We start from the raw sequence: 18,309 nt of genomic DNA on the forward strand, positions 1-18,309 counted from the left end.
AGAGAAGACGCCCCAAGGGAAAGAATATTTTGAGAATTCAGATTAATTCTTAAGTTTCTGAATAAAATTTCGAAATGCTTTTTTCTATGCCTAATGAATCGACGGCAGGTAAGCAAGAAATGATCAATGTTTTCAGATTCCTGACAAAAATAGCACATAGGAGATGGCACCAGACCAGACCTGTGTAAATAAAAATTAAGTGGAGGTATCCGGCATCGCAATTTTGTAATAGCCACTTCCAGTCTTCGAGTGGGACACCATTTATTATTCCAGCCGAATGAAAGATGACCATATTCGGGAACTGGCAATTTCATACTTTTAGAAAATACTTCCGAAATCTCGAATCAGTAATAAAAGCTGTATCAGGTACAATGGACAAAATAGGACCACCCAGAGACCACCGCGCGAGAGTGTCTGCCATCTCGTTTATTAGTATGCCACAATGACCTGGGACCCATACCAATCGCACGGTACTCAAATTTTTTGGGATTAAGGAGGGGAATGCATTTAGAACGGGAGACTCAGAAGCAGTAGAAGATAAAGATGTACATACTGTCAGCGAATCAGTAACTATAACAACTGATGACTCATTTACTGGTAGTTTTCGAAGGGCTAATATGATTGCGAGGAGCTCAGCTTCGAATATGGGAGTATAATCTGGGAGGCGCAAGGAGTACGACCATGATAAAGCCTCTGAAAATATGCCCACTCCCGCTTTCTCTTCGCACATGGATGCATCGGTGGCAATTATGTTATCTATGCCCAATCGAAGTAAATGATCCTCTAACAATCCTATTAAATACCTAGAAGGTAAAAGTTTGGCATTAGATGGGAAGATATCATCAAACTCAATTTTTGCTATGGCCGATGATTTATCGTTTGCTACGATGTCGCGTATGTTAACATTTAATGATTCTAGTTGGTCCTGTACGAACAAAACTTGTGGTTTATATATTCGAGACCAAGGCTCATTAAAAAACGTTGACGATTCAACTACGAATATAAACTGTACTCGACTTTGTGAGGACGCAAAAATTTTTAAATATGTTTTGACGGTGAGAATGCGGAATCTGCAAACTAGAGTGGGGATTCGGGCTTCTAGGTATAGAATACTGTTTGCTGTAAATTTTGGTACCCCTAGACAACTTCGAAGGGCCTCTCGCTCTATGAGAACCAGGGGATAAAACTTGTATGCAGGCCCCCCTGAGTATAGTATGCAACGAAACTCTAAAATTGGTCGAACATACATCCGATAAATCATAAGTAGCTTGTCTCTGCGTAGCCCAGAAGGGTGGTGACCAAGCTTACGTAACATCCCAACAGCGCGTGTTGCCTTACATTTGACGTGCTCAATGTGTTTGCGCCAGCTGAGTTTTTCATAATAAAAAACTCCTAAATATTTGACACAGTCATTTTGGGGAATTACTTCTTGGCGATACTGAAGGGAAATTCTAACTGGAGCATTCAATGGAAAAACAATCAAGGAACTTTTGCTAACGTTTAGAGTCATTCGAATATGTTCAAACCAGAATTCTAAACTTCCCAAGTATGATTGTAATACTGCATACAGTGAATGAATATTACCTGCCGAAGCGAAGAATGCGATGTCGTCTGCATATACATAAACTGTAACGTTCTTGTTCAAAGGAATTGAGCTTAATAGAATATTGAATAAAACAGGGGAAAGAACTGAACCTTGAGGGACCCCTCTAGATTGATCATATTTCGAGGATGATAAGCCACGTTGGGAACAATAAAATTTCCTACCGTTTAGGAACTCATACAACCAATTGATAATATATCCCGGAAAATTCAAGTTTTTTAAGGCATTGAGCAAGATGACATGTTCGACACTGTCGTACGCCTTAGCCAAATCTAGAGTGACTAATGCTGCCAATTGCCGCTTGTGGCGAGCAAGCTTAAAACGTCCCTCTAAATCTACATGTGCATGCCATATGGAGTATCCAGGTCTAAATCCTATCTGACATGGGCTCAATAACGAGTTATCTGCAATAAATTTAATGATTTTAATGTATAATACTCTTTCAATTAATTTAATGACATGCGAAGGTAATGCTATAGGTCTTATATTATCAATATGCATACCTGCTCCTTGTTTTTTAAGCAAGGGAATTATTTTTGCAAGTCTCCAGTCTGGAGGGATCCAACCATTTCCAAGTGAGCGATTTACAAGATTAAGAAGGTTCTGAGGAGACACATCAAATAATATGTTTAACATGCCTGACGTAATACCGTCAGGACCGGGGGTTGAATTCGGGAGTAACTGAACAGCATGCGCCAGCTCTTCTATGGTTACGTCAATGAAATCATTCACATCTAAAGGTTTTTGGAATTTTGTTTGTAATTGAGAGGCAAATCGCTGTTTTAGTCCCAATGCAATATCATCTAATAAATCAGCCAATTCTTTTGGGGTTGGAACAACTGATTCTACGTTAATAGGAGAAGGAATAGCCTTACGAGATCTAAGAAATCTAAAAAGCTTGTTTATTCTTGCTTTTAGATAGAAAAGTATAACGATTGTCGTCATGTTTAGCTTTAGCTTCGGAAACAATTCTCTTAAATTTAGCTTTGGCATATTTATAATTACTCCAATTAGTAGGATTCTGGTTAATTAAAAGTTTTTTCCATGCAGCCTTTCTGCGCCTGTATTCTCGATCACAATCAGAATTCCACCATGCACTTACAGACTTTACATTTGTGGAAGGTTTCGTAAACTGTGATTTTTTCATAGTGCTTTTTAAAACAGAACACAAACTCATGGCTGTAATTTCATTTTCAGTGTTAGTCAGAGAGGATAGCGTTGACTGTAAGCTTTTTCTAAATTGTGAGTAATTTACAAAAGTGTGCGATTGACATTCCGTTGGGACCAAGGGGATATTAATATCAATAACTACGGGACGGTGATCGCTGTTTGTTGCAGCATCAACCACTGCCCAAGAAGAGATAAAAAGGCTTGAGCTGGCGAAGGATATGTCTAAAACAGATCTCGTATTACATCGAATAAATGTAGCTACTTTAGAATTTAAACAAGTATAATTGTTTTTACTTATCCAGTTCCACAATAATTTACCGGGAGAGTCTGTGCGGTAACCCCAAGAGACGTGATGCGAGTTAAAGTCTCCTGCAAAAAATGTGTTTGGTCTACAAAAGCTCTGAGTGATGTCAAGAATACCTTCATCTTGTACGCCAATCGGAAAGTAGCTGTTAACAATAGAAAGTGGAGCACAGCCTGGTATAGCTAATTCTAATGCCAAAACTTCGTGTTCACCCGATATTGACTGATAAGCAACTTTCGCTTTATGACAAAATTTTGCCGATATAAAACACGCTAATCCTCCACCTCTAGAGTTCCTGTCCAAACGAAAACATTTATAATTCTGTAAATGAAAATTATGATCCGATGACAGCCAAGTTTCTTGTAACAAAATTACGTGAGGGGACTGTTGGGAAATAAGGTATAATAAATCTGTGGTAGCAGACAGTATAGACCGGCAGTTCCACTGAAGAACCTTAAGAAGACCTATTTTGATGATAGGCAAGCAGCCGCAACTGCTTGATCCAAAATACTATCTTTTAAAAAATCATTCTTGTTCAAGGGTTCCTTCACACACTTTTTTGATTTAGAATTGGAAATCTGATTCTTGTTTGAGGGTGACCTATTGCGTTTAGGAAGTCTAGCATCCATATCCATATCCTGAATCTCTTGTGAGCTAGACTCAGACAGACATTCTTGGTCAGTGCTTTGGGTATTAGAAGGTCGTTTATCCTTATGTCTGGCAGCATCTGATTGAAACGCAGAGGAAGAATGAATTACACTGAAAGGATTCTGCATACTTTTGGCTAACTGTTCCGAGAACCCATTCAACTGCATGAATATTACTTGAGCCAGAGTTTCTGATAAATTCAATAGGAGTTTTTCTAGGGACTTTTCCACTGCTTTTTCTACGATTGAAGTAATGGACTGTGCCACTGATGCATCCATAGCAAGAGGCTGACGGGCTGTAACTCCTGCATATCCTTGGGTCCTGCTCTGAACTTCAGCTAGAGCTTCTCTGCGCGAACATCGCCTTCTATCAATGACTTCGAGAACCTGCATTTCTTTAGCCCTAGCAGGACAATCGGGGTGGTCGGCCGGGCGATTAGTTTGGCATAGGCAGCATGTCTGGATATCAGATTTGCAGTCGTCAACACTATGTTCAGACCCACATATACGGCATCTGACATTAGAGCGACACCCGTTAGAGCTGTGACCATATCGCCAGCATTTTCTACATTGCAGAGGTCGTGGAGCAAGGGGTTCAACCCTGTAGATTAGGGGCCATGCTTTTATCTCTGATGGACGCGACGTTCCTGCAAATGTAGCGATAACTGTCTCGGTGGGAATCCGCACATTATTGGATTGCCTGTTACAGCGGTAGACTGACACTACCCCTGCATCTGCAAAAATCTCCAAGATTTCCGCCGGCGTTAGACTAGCATCAACTCCACGGACTAAACCTTTGCAACAAGCAAGGTGCGGAGGAATGAGGCAGCTCACCGGATGATTGGCAAAAGAGGTACACTTTAGAAGATCTTAGATACAGGCCTGGTCTGGTGAGCAACAAAGAATACCGCCGCGACCAAACTGCCGGACCTCAGAAATCTGGAGAAAGTGAGGGGTCACCGTGCGAAGCTCGGTCTGGATGGCCTTGGGGTTCTTCATCCGAATAGCTCCACCATTCGTCGGCACCAAAGCAACAGGAACGCTGTTGATTCCGCTACGCAGAAAGAGCTCCAAGGGTACATCCTGAGAGGGAATAGATGCACACCAGAGGGAAGCCCTCTGGCCTGGGGATGAGACCGACATCAAGAAAAACCTGAAGCTACAGTGAAATGCGCGAAAAACTCAAAGCAGGCAATAACCACCCAAGAAATATTAAAATAACTGCCGGTTACAGAACCTATAAAGCCCCCGTAAGCGACTTCACCAACGTTAGAACGAGCCTGAACACGACCGAAGGCTATCCTCGGTTGGTTGGTTGGTTGGTTGGCCACATGTGCCACGTGCTGCTGTTGGGAGAATTTCAGTGTCTTCTTTCACAACTAGTTTGTGTGCGGCTTGCTGAGTGTGGTTGTAGGGCTGGTCGTAGAACGGGAAGAGTTCAAGTTCAGACGTCGCACAATTGATAACAGCATGATGACGCGATGAAAAATCCCAGCCAAGTATAATGTGCAAGCAGGATGAAAGGACGATAGACTCAACAATGTAGTGGTCCATCGCGATGATCAGTCGGGCAGTGCAATCGGCTATAGGTCGAACAGGTTCTCCATTCGTAAGGACATCTTATCAAGAGGCGTGGTCACTTTTCAAAGCTTGCGGCAAAGTTTGGCGTCTATAACGGAAACGGAAGCACCGGTTCGAGGACTTGAGCATTCCGACAGCGCAGTTCTTGCCTCCTCAACTGCGGCGGCTAGTTTCTCTCATTTTCAGGGGCTGGCCGACGACGCGTTGATGACAAGGAGCGGCGACGGGATGACGGTGAGCGACGAGACGTAGGTTGCGTGTAGTCAGGTGAGAACGTGCTTGATTGAGGATCCGGACTTTTGTAACGAGATAGGGGACGGCTCGTGGAGTTGTTCTGTGAATGGGCGTCGGTGTATCCTGGCAGGCGACGACGGCAGTATCGGGCGATATGGCCAGGGCCGCCGCATGCGAAGCAGATCGGCCGGTTATCACGCGTTCGCCAGGCATTTGCAGCGATGGGAGCAGCCCATGTGGCGGACGGCTGAGTCGAGACTGGGGTAGCGATGGGAACTGCCCACGTGGCGGATGGCTGAGCCGGAGCTGAGGTAAGCGGCACATCATGGAACGGCGAGGGCTAGTGTAGCTGCTGCCGCTTTACTGCCTCAGCGTAGGTAAGAGGCGCGGCGACAGGGTGCTGCGGAAAGGGCACCGGCATGGCCTCGGAATTCTCTTCCTAAGTACATGTTGGAGCACGGGAGCCAACGGGGTTGGGTGCCGCAGCGGCTGCTGCTGTGAGAGCTTTTGACGCTGAGCAAAAGGCAGCAGAGAAAACTGACGAGCCACTTCCACACGCACGAAGTCTTTCATTTGTGGGAGAACGTAAGACTGGTCCGGTATGACGTCCAGTGCAGTGACTGATTGGATCGTCTGGGATGAACGTCGTGTGAGAGCTCGTTATCTCCTCAATTCGTCATAGCTCTGGTACAGAATTACAACTTCGGAAACAGTGCTAGGAGTCTTCGCGAGGAGCATCTGGAAAACATCGTCGTCGACACCCTCCATGATGTGCTGTATCTTGATACTTTCGCTCATTGAGGCATCGACGCGCCTGTAGAGATCGATGATGTCCTCGATATAGGTGGTGAAAGTTTCACCTGGTTCTTGTGCCCGTGTGTGCAGACGTTGTTCGGCGCGTAACTTCCGTACAGCAGGGCAACCGAAAACGGCTGATATTGCCTCCTTGAAAGCCGCCCAGTTCTCGAACTCAGACTCGTGATTCGTGTACCATAGCTTCGGCACGTTGGCGAGGTAAAAGTTGACAGTGCTCATCTTCGCAGCGTCATCCCACCGGTTGGGTCCACTCACTTTTTCGTAGGACGACAGCCAGTCCTCGATGTCCTGGTCTTCTGTTCGCGCAGATATCGGGGAGTCTCGCTGGTGAACCGGCCCGGGGCAGACAGCGGCTGCGAGAGGTGGCGTCTGTTGGGCAGCGTGAGCTAGCATGGTCGACGGCAATGTGCAGGATCGGAGTTCCAGGCCGTAGGCGATTCGGGTACCCGGCACGATCCACCAAATTTAATGGGGTTTATTGGACAAGATTAAGAAACAGGCGGTAGAACACAGGGCGAAGAAGATAGTGGTGTTCGAACGCAGATCTCGTGGTGCCTCCGCTCGTGATGATGATCGTTGAGCCCCCTGTCATTGTGTTTGTTCCTTCATTATCAATCTATTTCTTTCTATTTATCTCTCATGTGTTTCACTGCTCCACTTTGCCGAGCAGAGCCTTAACGCTCACACCTGCTGCACTCGTTAGTGGGGCTTGCCCACTTCCTGTGGTGCATACCCACCTGTGAAGTTTTGCTCAACAGAGCAAAAGTTACCCATAGCTTAAAGAGCTCTGCCTCTCTTCTTCCTTTTTGTTCTCTCCTTCCCTTCCCTCCTCTCTATTTTTTATCTTTCTATTTCCCTTCCCCAATCCCCCAGTGTAGGGTAGCCAAGCGGATGTTTTTCTGGTTAACCTCCCTGCCTCCACCTTTTCTGTTCCCTAATTCCTTCCTTTTAAACAGCTTAGCTGCTCAAAGCGGCTCCTCGTCGTACATTTGCGCGATTACCAACATAGCATAAAGGTGCCTCTAATTGCCCAAAGCAACGTGCGACAGGAGCTGCATTGACGGCGCGTGGAGAGATGACGTCTTAGCTAACTATAAGTCACAATTATTGGCGTCTTCCAAGCGGCACTTAAATTTCAGCGAAGCAAGGGCACAGTCACCCCTCCTTTACATTGGACAGATTGAGGTGTATGCTGGGAAGTCTGTTCGAGTGCGAAGGGGCTGGTGCGCTTGATCGGGTCGCGTCCGTGTTGATCGATTTAAGGACGTTCTTACACTCACGGTCTTACAATCGCGCATGCGTCTTACAATTGTGTTTCGTTCGTGAGTCGCGCGTGACTGGTGATACAACAAGTAGACACTCCTCAAGATGCGCGATCTGCAGTGAATCAGCCATGCACCAATATAACAGGAATATGTTTGATGCTCTGCCCGTCCACTGCAACGAGGCAAATTGCCGATTTTTCGCTCGCGTGAGAGCACACTGCAAACGGCTTTCAGCCTTTTAGGGAGTTTTAGCTGGTTGTGCAGCGTGCACCGTGAAGGTACTTCGCAAAACTCCCTTAAAAATGTTTTATTTGCGCTCAATGTTAATGGTATGACCAGGCTGAACTAACTGAGCCCGTAGGAGGTAATTTCAGTAGTTTTGTTTTGGGAGGATTGAACAGAGCGCATTGGGAGTTTTCTGCATCTTTTGAGAGCTTTTAGAGCGCCTTTTTATGTACCCTTTTAGGAATGGGTTTTAGTGTCGCTATATTGAGCTGTTAACCTTGCTTTCTTTTTATATTGTGCAACAAAATGAACAGCTCTAAACTGGGCGTATAAACATGAAAAAGGTTGGGTTAGTGCATTCGACGTTCCCTGACCTCATGAGTTCATGTCACGAGAGACAAAAATAAGAAAACATTCGTTTAACAGCCCAAGGTGGTAGCGCCCACATGTCTTACGTAAAATAATCTATAAGCTGCCCCTGGATGGATGGATGGATGGATGGATGAACAACTTCCCTGAGCGGTTGCGAAATAAAGAAATATGTATTTGTGGCACTATATTTAATGTCCCAAAACCACGATATGATTATGAGGGCCACTGTAGTGGAGGGCTGCGGAAATTTCGGCCACCTGGCGTTCTTTAACATGCCCCTAAATCTAAATACACGGGCCTCAAACATTTTCGCCTCCATCGAAAATGCAGCCACCGCGGCCGAACTCAGAACTTCTGTTCTTGTACCATCGGCCTGTGTTTGCGCTTGCGTAAGGCCAATACATAATTTGTAGGGCGTCGTAGTAAAAAGCATTTATTGCCTATATAACGTTTCTGTCACGCCCTACAAATTATGTAACACCTTTGGCTCCGAATTCTTCAGTTCATCGTGTGCTACCGCTAGATAAACGATGAACGTGTGCCGTCTTGAGTGCTCCTCCATATATCGACCATGTTTGCTCGAACGAAATTTGTGAATACCACGTGGCAAACGTATCTTCAAGTAGCCGAACGTATGCGTTTTCCATGAGCGTGTGCTTTTGAGGAATTTTCGTTCAATGGCTTCGGCGTGTTCTGAGCTGTGCAAATACCACCTACATTCGCATATAAACGTTACATACGTTTGATCACATGACCCTCAACTGCATTTTAGCGTGGTTTAGCGGGGCATGGATTGGTTCTCTATTACTCATATTAAATATTTAGTTCCTACTCTCATACTACCTACTCTCTTACTATTCAAGCTTCATTGTGAGACATCAAGCCACAATTAAAGCGAATGCTTAAGCCGTGCATTAAGGAAGTACAGCCTCCACAAATTTACCGGTGACAGGTCTCCCGCAGAATAAAAAAGTTAATGCAGTTGTACTTCTCTCTGAAGAGCGTTCATGTGTAATTGACACTCATTTTGCACGAAAGATGCAGTATGAATTAAAAAAATATATATATCTATTACCATCTTCCGCAATGAAACAGCTGTTTTTCAGAAAATAATGTTTTTTTTTAATTGCAAGTATACTATTTTCACAGCAGTAGCCAGGTTGGCTTGTTCGCAGTTCAGAATTTCACACACATAACACAGAAACACGAGGACTGTAGCATATATGCACAAAACTGGAAAACCTCGGTCACTTGAGCACTCCCTCGTCTACCTGCATAATATGTTAAAATTTATTCGTTGAACAGACATTTTCTAAAATGCTACGATTAATCAAATATCACCCAATCTACGTTAGAACACTGTGATCACTTTCTGTCTAACTGCCTCTGGCCTATTTGTCTTCTACAATGAGTTATAATATGTGAATCATCAGTTCTTTGATAATGAAACGCAAGCCGTTACTATGAGCGGCCAGTGTTACAACAATTAATCTTGCATGTACAAATTTATTTCTTCCATTTGCATGCACAACGAATAGTTTTGCCTCAATGGGTACAAGAAACAGTGTTTCCAATATTTTATTGCAATAAAACAGTACCAGTTCTCATGTCAGTGTAACCGTATATAGATTTCCGTCTTCGTGCACTCAACCCACACCGAATACTGAACACAGAGAACAACATATACAGTACAGCCCGAACACTATATATATAATTCACAGCAGTAAAGCAACCCGGAAGTGGTGTGTAAAATCTCAGCATAATGCCCACTGACATGTACACTTCACAGTGCCAGTACGTTCGCACAATCATAAGAAACGGGATGCACAAAAAACTTGGTATCCGCTTACACATGAAGGCAACTATATTAGTACAATAAAGCTAGCATCATTTTCGAGAAATATGCAGCCACGCTGATAGGCATGTTGTCTACAGCTTTTCTTTGCATTAGTTTACCCTATGGCGTCAAAACATGTCGCACATTATCGTGCAGTTCAGTTTCCTGGAGGAACGTCTAAAATAGACCTGTGATGTTGACTGCAGATTCACTTACAAAGATTTGTAAAAGCATTCAGCAATGTCTAAAAAATGACAACGTCGCCTTCGTATATTGTTGCACATGTTTAATCACAGATATCTTAAAGCAAACGCAAATTTCCTGAATTATGCTAGGGAACTCGTCGGCATTATCATACGACTACAGTGTACCAATACTCCTATTATGCATATTGAGTACAGCTATGGTTACAATATTCCCATGCCAGCTATTCTCAGCTACAGCTCAAAAAGTTCTTCATCTTTAATTCCCCATTTTATGGCTGATGCAATTATCACATTGAAAATTAATCCAAGTACCATGGCTGCAATGGCAACTTCCAATTAGGCAATCACAAGCTTGAAATTAAGAATTTCCTGTAGAAAGTGGCCGGCAGCTTGGCGCATTGGGTCCTAAGGCTTGATATGCCATGAGGTTGAATAAACATTAGTAGTCAGGACTTACTTGCTTAAAGTAGTCAGGACTTACGTTCATAGTTAAAGAAAGCGTGCAAAGAGAACCGCAACACATAGAATTCAAGGGGACAGGACGACGCGCTACTAGCAACTGAAGTTGAACAGGTGTTTGGCTTTTTCAGCCATGTTCGTACTCTTTCTGCGATTGCGTCATTTGTAATCTTGTCATTTTTTCGTACTCTGCGTGTATAGCTTTCCGTGGTTTTGATTGAACTTCAATTGCTAGTAGCGCGTTGTCCTGTGCCCTTCGTTTCTTTGTGTTGTGTTTTTTTCGCACTTTCTTGACATATGAATACGCATCAACTCGTCCAACTGTCCATTTTAGAATTAGGTTTGCTGAATAAAGCCGCTGCCTTTCAGCGTCGTTTTAAACGATGCGAAACTTTCAAATGATCATGCTATTGGAAACGTGCCCGCAGTATCATGCATAATACTCTGCGTCACTTGCAGTGTTTGCAAAAATGCTGTAGATGTTCGAAATGTTCGACATAAGGTAGAGTGAGGCACAGCAGAGTGTCGCCACAATACACCGTTGGCGAGCAACTCTTCCTGTTTTGCCAGAAGTGTCTTCCTGGAAATCATACGAAAAAGAAATCCATTAAGCTTTCTGTATCCATAAAAATGAATGACTCCACAAAGACTCACGATTGTCTATCCTTTTTGCAGACATGTGACAAAACATGAAACAAATACAAAATTGAGATGCTGCTAAGTATTTTCTTGTGAGATTTTCACTTAGTGTACACAGGGTGAAAAATACGCGAAGATAAAGAAATTCGAAACAACACCAGAAGTGTACTTTTGTCTTGTGTACCACCGTTCGGGTAGTTTTTGATGTCTGGGAAGTTAGCATTATAAGTGCCCTTTAAAAGAGGTGTGAATGTTATTGAGGTTCAATTTGTAATTAAATACGTTGGACAATAGCTTCGTGATCACCCACAGCTGCTCTGGATAGGACTGAAGATTGGACAACTTGGTATAGATTCATGATGAAAATGAACAGCGCACTTGTAATGAGGAGAAAAGAAGACCTGGACAATAGCTTCGTGACCTGGAACAAATAGCAACAATTTTACCTTGTGAGAAATTGTGTCAACAGTCGGAATATTGTGTACTGGTCATATAAACCGTGGTAACATGGTGCAAAACAACAACATAACGAAGTCAACACAATTCAACAATGTGGTTCATCAGATGAAACTGACTTATATCAATGCGACTGAATAAGCTTTCCACGACTCGCACATCACCTAACGAAGAATATGAGTTTGTAAGTTGTAACCCTCGGAAGTGCCAGTACTAGTCAGATTACCATAAAATGCATGTGCTTCATATTACACACTGTCACTAAGCAGATGTGACTAAACACATCATATGGCCATAATGATGTGTTTTTAACGCGATCTTTTTCTTTCTAGCTAAATCAATCCAAGCTCATGAGGCTAACGTACCTTAAGGGGCATGTGTTTTAGGGCTAGTTCGTAAGACATATTAGGAGAGCTTAAACTGCGCTTAAAACGAGACACTATAGTAGAGGCAGACAGGACGCACGTAAACTAACAACTGAGTTATTGAAATCACATAAATGTTTCTCCTGGAACAATGTGCGTGCGCAATAACAGTCATGTCCGCGTGGCGAAAGCACACTACCCCATTAAGACCCCTACAAAAGAAATTCAAGCTCTTTCCTAGAGAGATACAGAAATGTATCGCTGATGCACTTATCTGGGTCATGTCTAACCACCTACGAGGCTTCCAGAATTTCACGCGCCCTCTGGCCCTTCGCTCGCCCTAACACGTTCGTGCTACTAAAAATGGGCTTGCACTTCTTCGCACATGTGCTACACCCCACATGTCAAGGGAAACTCATACACCACTTTCATTCTGCATGGTACATACACTCGTCTGCGTTTAACGCCGCATCCATCGTTTATTTTTTTTTCACTTTGTCATAAAAGGCCCCACAAACGCGACAACTTCCAAGACGCTGAAAAAATCACATCAACCCGGATTCTTCCCGCCATCCTCTTCATGCCAGGCGACAGCTTGTGGACATATGGCATCACTTCGCAGTTTCGCTTGTCTCTCTTTTTTCGTTCTTTTTTGCCGGCGACATTGTTACGGTGGCATACAACCTTCAATAGTAATTCAGCTACAGCCCGGAGTAATGCCTGCGGGAAACCTACATTTAGGAGACGATTCACTTGGGAACAGAAACTATATTTGATGTAATGGTGACTGCGCTCGTCCTGTCTGCCTCTACTCTGGTGTCTCGTCCTAAGCGCAGTTTAAGCTTTCATAACGTACCTAATATGCTATTTCATTAATTTTTGTCTAGGAGACGGCCAAAATGCGCAATGCAAAATTGTAGTCGAAACGTTTGTTCACTTGCTGATATTTTGTGCATGGTTATGTCACATGTCAATGCACATTAATTGACACTGAGACAAAGGATCAGAACAAACAAATGAAGCATGCGATCAAAATAAATAGAAACAGAGCTCGCCTAATGCGCATTGCATCACATGAGAGCTTGATAACAGCGGCGCTTTTTTGTCATTATGTGTGTATTCTCTGAAAGCATTCTGCTTCATTCATGCTTTATCGCAAGCAAAGAAATTATATCGTACAAACATATTTTGCAAAGCGCACTCGCGCGTCGATTGACTGGCTGTGCGAAGCATGGGCGATATTACGTTTTCAAAACATGCATCGTCGCTCTATGAGCCTAATGACTTTTTACTTTCTTTTCATTGCACTTTTCACGCTACGCAATGTGCAGAACGACACCTACAGGTGCCCGAGGGACGATAAGGACACGCAGAGGGAACATAAGTACTACTTACCATTCGTTTCGAGGCTACCAAGCACGCAGCGTGCCCATCATCTGTTTGGTAATATACAGCCGCACGCTCGTTTGAGTGGTCGGGGCATCGGAACGTTCACAAGAGCAAGTTACGAAATGGCGAATTCCACGGCGGCTTCGCTTCGGCATCACGCACACCGCTAGGGCCGGCCTACGGTAGCCTGCGCTGGCAATACGGAATTGAAACGACTCTCTTCTCACGTTGCTTTCGTTTTTGTTCCTTCGCGGGCGCATGCGTCGAGAAGCTTTCTCCCATGTCGCTTGTGTAGCGCCTCATACGATTTCCTCGCTCTCGCTCGTCTAGCAAGCGGGCCGCAGCCGCCTGAAGGTCGAAGGACATTTTTTTCTCGCTCCCTCTCGAACGCTAACAGAACTCCCTTTCAGAGCGGCCGCTTGAAGAGATTCCCGTATATATATATATATATATATATATTACACCGGGCTTTCTCTGCATGGGATTTTATTCTGCGCGTTGTGGCACGCCCCCTCCGGCTATGTTCCTTATCAAAAGCGTATACAGAGTGTACACTGTCGTCCTTTATGAAAGAGAACACGCGAGCGTGTGGCCTGCGTTCTGCGACGATTGCCTAAAGCGCCATCAACCGACAGCTAAAGAAAGCACATCCGCTTTTGGTGGCATCTATTTGGCAAACAAAATAACTAGTCATGGCCGGTGGACAAGCGCTGCTAGATTACGCTGCCGCTCCCGTATCGCAACGGGCGATGCCGGCATAAACCAACGTGCTTTCTTTAGCTGTCGGTTAATGGCGCTGTAGACAGCCGCCGCAGATATCAGGCCATGCGCTCGCGTGTTCACTTTCATAAAGGAAGACAGTGTACATGCGTTGCCGATAGGTCACATCGAGGGTTGGCAGGCTTTTCATTTTAGTTTAATTTCGATTTGAGTGGCAAACAACATAAGGAATGTCATTCTGTGCTGGAAATCCCGCATTAACTCGAGCCCAAAGGTCCAATTTCAGCCCTCTACAGCATTCCGTACGACAAGATATATCAGTCGACGAGACGAAGGAATCAGTGATTAGCGCATTCATGAATTTATTAAGCAATCTGAGAAATGTGTGCTTTCTAATGACAACACACTTCTTCCCCCTGCACAACTCCATGCATGCCCGTCAGCATTGAAGGCATTATAGAGAGTTTTGGAAACAAGTAAAGAAAAAACATGACAGAGAAGGCGAACATGGAGTTCTTGATGAATTACCTCAGATCATGAATTCACCTCCTTTCCCCCACCTTTCATCTACACACTTTTGTAACGAAGCAAAGTTGAAAACGCAGAACTTTATTACAACCATCTTATTGCACCATAAGTAAGTATTGTCCAGATGCAGCTGGGTCAATCCATGCCAAGTTCCCGGACGTGGCGCTCCCACATCGCAGAATTTGCTGAGAAAAGTTACTCCTTTTTGCTATACCCCATGGAGTACTGTGGCAAAACAATTCTGCTCGAAAAAAAGTTTTCAGACCGTGCGCACCCTCAAAGTTTGCTTGCTCTTGTTAAACAGTGCCTAATAGAAAAATGTACATAAAATCTATTTTTGCGTGTTGAGCTTCGAAACAACGCCTGCGCTACTACGGAGGTTCTGTTTAATTGTGCTATTTAACAATTTAACAGCAAGCTATGTCTTTTCGAAAAGAACGAAAATGTTCGAAGTTCGCGATTTTCCTTAAGCTAACTCGAAGCTCCTTAACGAATCTTAATAGTAGCCCTGCTTTCTTTCAGAGAAGTGTATTTTTGTACAAAAATGTTTAGCTGTGAAATAAACTTCAAATCTTTCCGAAAAAAATGGTGAAATCAAAGAAAATATGCGAACTCTCGCATATTTGGCCGTATTTTTTGTATTGATGCAATCCTAGAAAAAAGTCCTATGATGCGGCGTTTGATAGACGTCGTCACTGGTAATTATTGAAGAAAGTCTAATAATTTTTTTTCTTTTGAGAGAAAAAAATTATTTGCGAATGTGGCCTTCCCAACGCAACCGGCATTTCTTTCTGCTGCCACTTCGCCGCAAGGCACGTGGTCGCCCTTGCACCTGACATTGGGCACCGGAGGCGCAAAAATGTGAGATGTATGTCAGCGGCTTGTGAGCGCTCAAGAGTCTTGTCCCCATGATGTCAAGGCTACGAGTAATGAATTCGCTTTACATTATGAGCTTGCTTGGCAGGCCCAATGCGAAGTATAGACGGCAGAGAGCAGATTACGGTATCGATGGCAGATGTTGCTAGAGGGTTGTCTGTACAACTAGTATACACGAGAAAGAAAATTTATACAATGTGTGTTATTTCTTTCGGTATGAATAGACATACTAGTTGTACCCTCTACCATCCTCCATTCCCTCTTCCTCACACTAACTTCCCTTTTCCACCTCCTCGTGATAATATGCTATGCATGGCTACGCTATGAATGGCTTTTCTCGGCGGGGCGCCAAGCGGCGACGTGAGATGCAAAAAGATGTCAGCAGATGACACGAGACGACAGCCCTAGCCCCCAATGTGCTCCGCACTGAAGAAACGGCGTTCGGGTGACTTGGCCTCCTGATGGCTATCGAGTAACTCTGAAAGGGCGCCCTATCGAAGAATCTGAACCAAGGTGCAGTGGATTGTGCCGTAGGCCCAAAAGGTAGGCAACGCCAGAGGAGGCTCGAACAGCACGAAATGTGGCTCGATGAGTCGAACGGCTCATGGGATTCTCACGTGACGCTTTAGTCTTTAATGCATTGCCGGTACGGCTTCCGTCTTCAAGTCGTATTTGCGATAGGATAAGAGAATCTTGTAATTTCTTATACGTCATTTTCATAATGAAAATAACAACAATGGAAGCTCAAGTTACAAGATACGTTGAACTTTCCAGGACCTTTCTTTATATCTATACGCGTGCTTTGTCAAGTGCTACTTGATATCGCTGCTTAAAATAACAGGTATGTACAGGAAAATGCAGTGCAATGGCTTACCGAAAAGTCCCGCAGGCCCTTCTCCGTTTGTTGTTAAGTTTGCCGGTTCTGGAAAAAACAATGTTAGTTTATGCAACATCACTTTATATAATTTCGAAACAAGACATTTTTAGATCGGTTCTGGTCTCTCGCACGCACAGGTATGCCACTGCCTTTCTCATCAACAGGTCTATCTGCCTACAATTAGGAATATTTAAAACAGATCCCTCCGCGCTAAGGAGTAAGGGAACGCTACAGCGAGCAGTTCTGTCTCCGTTTCTTTTGAACCTTACTCTTGTCCCGTTAGCGCAGGAACTTGCCAAAATTCTTCCATCAACCACTCCTTGTACGGGGATGACATCGCCATATGGGTCAATGTCGACAACCATGGCGAATTCGAATCAATAGTACATTTGACCGCTGTCACTGTTGTTAAGCACGCCAATAGCATTGAAGTCACTTGCTCGGCGGTTAAATTGGAACTCCTAGTTACTGACTTTAATAAAGCGGGATACCAGTCACATTAAAGTCACACTAGATGACACCCCTATTCCTATGGTTAATAAGATCAGAACTTTAGCTTTCAATATTTCTGACAATAGCTCCAACGCTGCGACCATTAGGTTAATCCGCACTCCGCTTCATAATGCACCTTCAGAAACTGAGCGCACCTCCAAACGTCATCGCGGCATAAGGGAAGCAGACGCATGTCGCCTCATTCAGGCATGTTGCCAATGCAGAATCATTTATCCCATCCCTTGCCTCTATCTCACACCCACGGAAACCTAGCAACTCTACAGACTCATCCACACGGCTTGTGAAACTGCTGTCCATCTCCCTAAACCAACAGCCACAAATAAAGTACTTCAACTTGGGGTGCACAACACTGTGGGAGAGCTCGCAGAAGCCCGCTGCTTAAATCAATATCAAAGGCTCTCCCAAAAGCTGGTCAAGTACTCCTGCGCCCACTAGGAATCAACGTTCCCGGCCATACCAATGCCACGCGCTCTCTTCCCGTTGTTGTTAGCAGTAACCTCTGCATCCTGCCACTTCCCAAAAACAACCACCCAGAGCCTAACCGTGCGAGACGGGAAGCTAGCGCCAAGGCTCTTCCCAATAGCTTCGCTATTCGGAAGAGCCTTGGCAACATAAGGACGCAGACATTTCGATGCATTACGGCATCCGTGTTGCAATAAACACACGTCAATGTATTATAAACAACAGCGCATGTCTGTTTACCCTTTGAGCTGTCACTGAGTTTCACAATGATAAGACAGCTTTCTACATTACCCATGGTAACTTTTCAGTGAATTCTGAACTGCAGAATTGGGTTTAAGAAGCACCGTTTGAAATATTTCCACGGAGCGTCGTGGCATAAGTTCTTTGGAATTAAAGGAGCACTGACACAAAAATTTTGCACCTTGTTTTTTTTGTTGCAATAGATAGCTTATGATCCACTTATCACGGCTGCAAACCTCGTTTGCGCCAGTGCGCGACGGTTATTTATTTAGAGACGTTTTTAGAGCGCCCAGTCGCAGTTTCGGTTTCAAAGAGCACCGAGCTAGGCAGCGTCCTCCGGAAGCCGGGAAAACACAGCTGGCCACGTGAACACGCAAAATTGTGACGTAGGTGGTTCCTTTTCTATTCCACAAATATAAAAAGCAGTAATGCATTTCTTTTTTCATCATCTTCTGTTGTTTTTCTTCTGCATGTGAACTAAGCTGCTTACATTGCGTCTGACATCATGTGTTTGATTTATGCATG

The sequence above is a fragment of the Rhipicephalus sanguineus genome, unplaced genomic scaffold, assembly GCF_013339695.2.
Source record: "Rhipicephalus sanguineus isolate Rsan-2018 unplaced genomic scaffold, BIME_Rsan_1.4 Seq513, whole genome shotgun sequence".
Classification (NCBI taxonomy): Eukaryota; Metazoa; Arthropoda; class Arachnida; order Ixodida; family Ixodidae; genus Rhipicephalus; species Rhipicephalus sanguineus.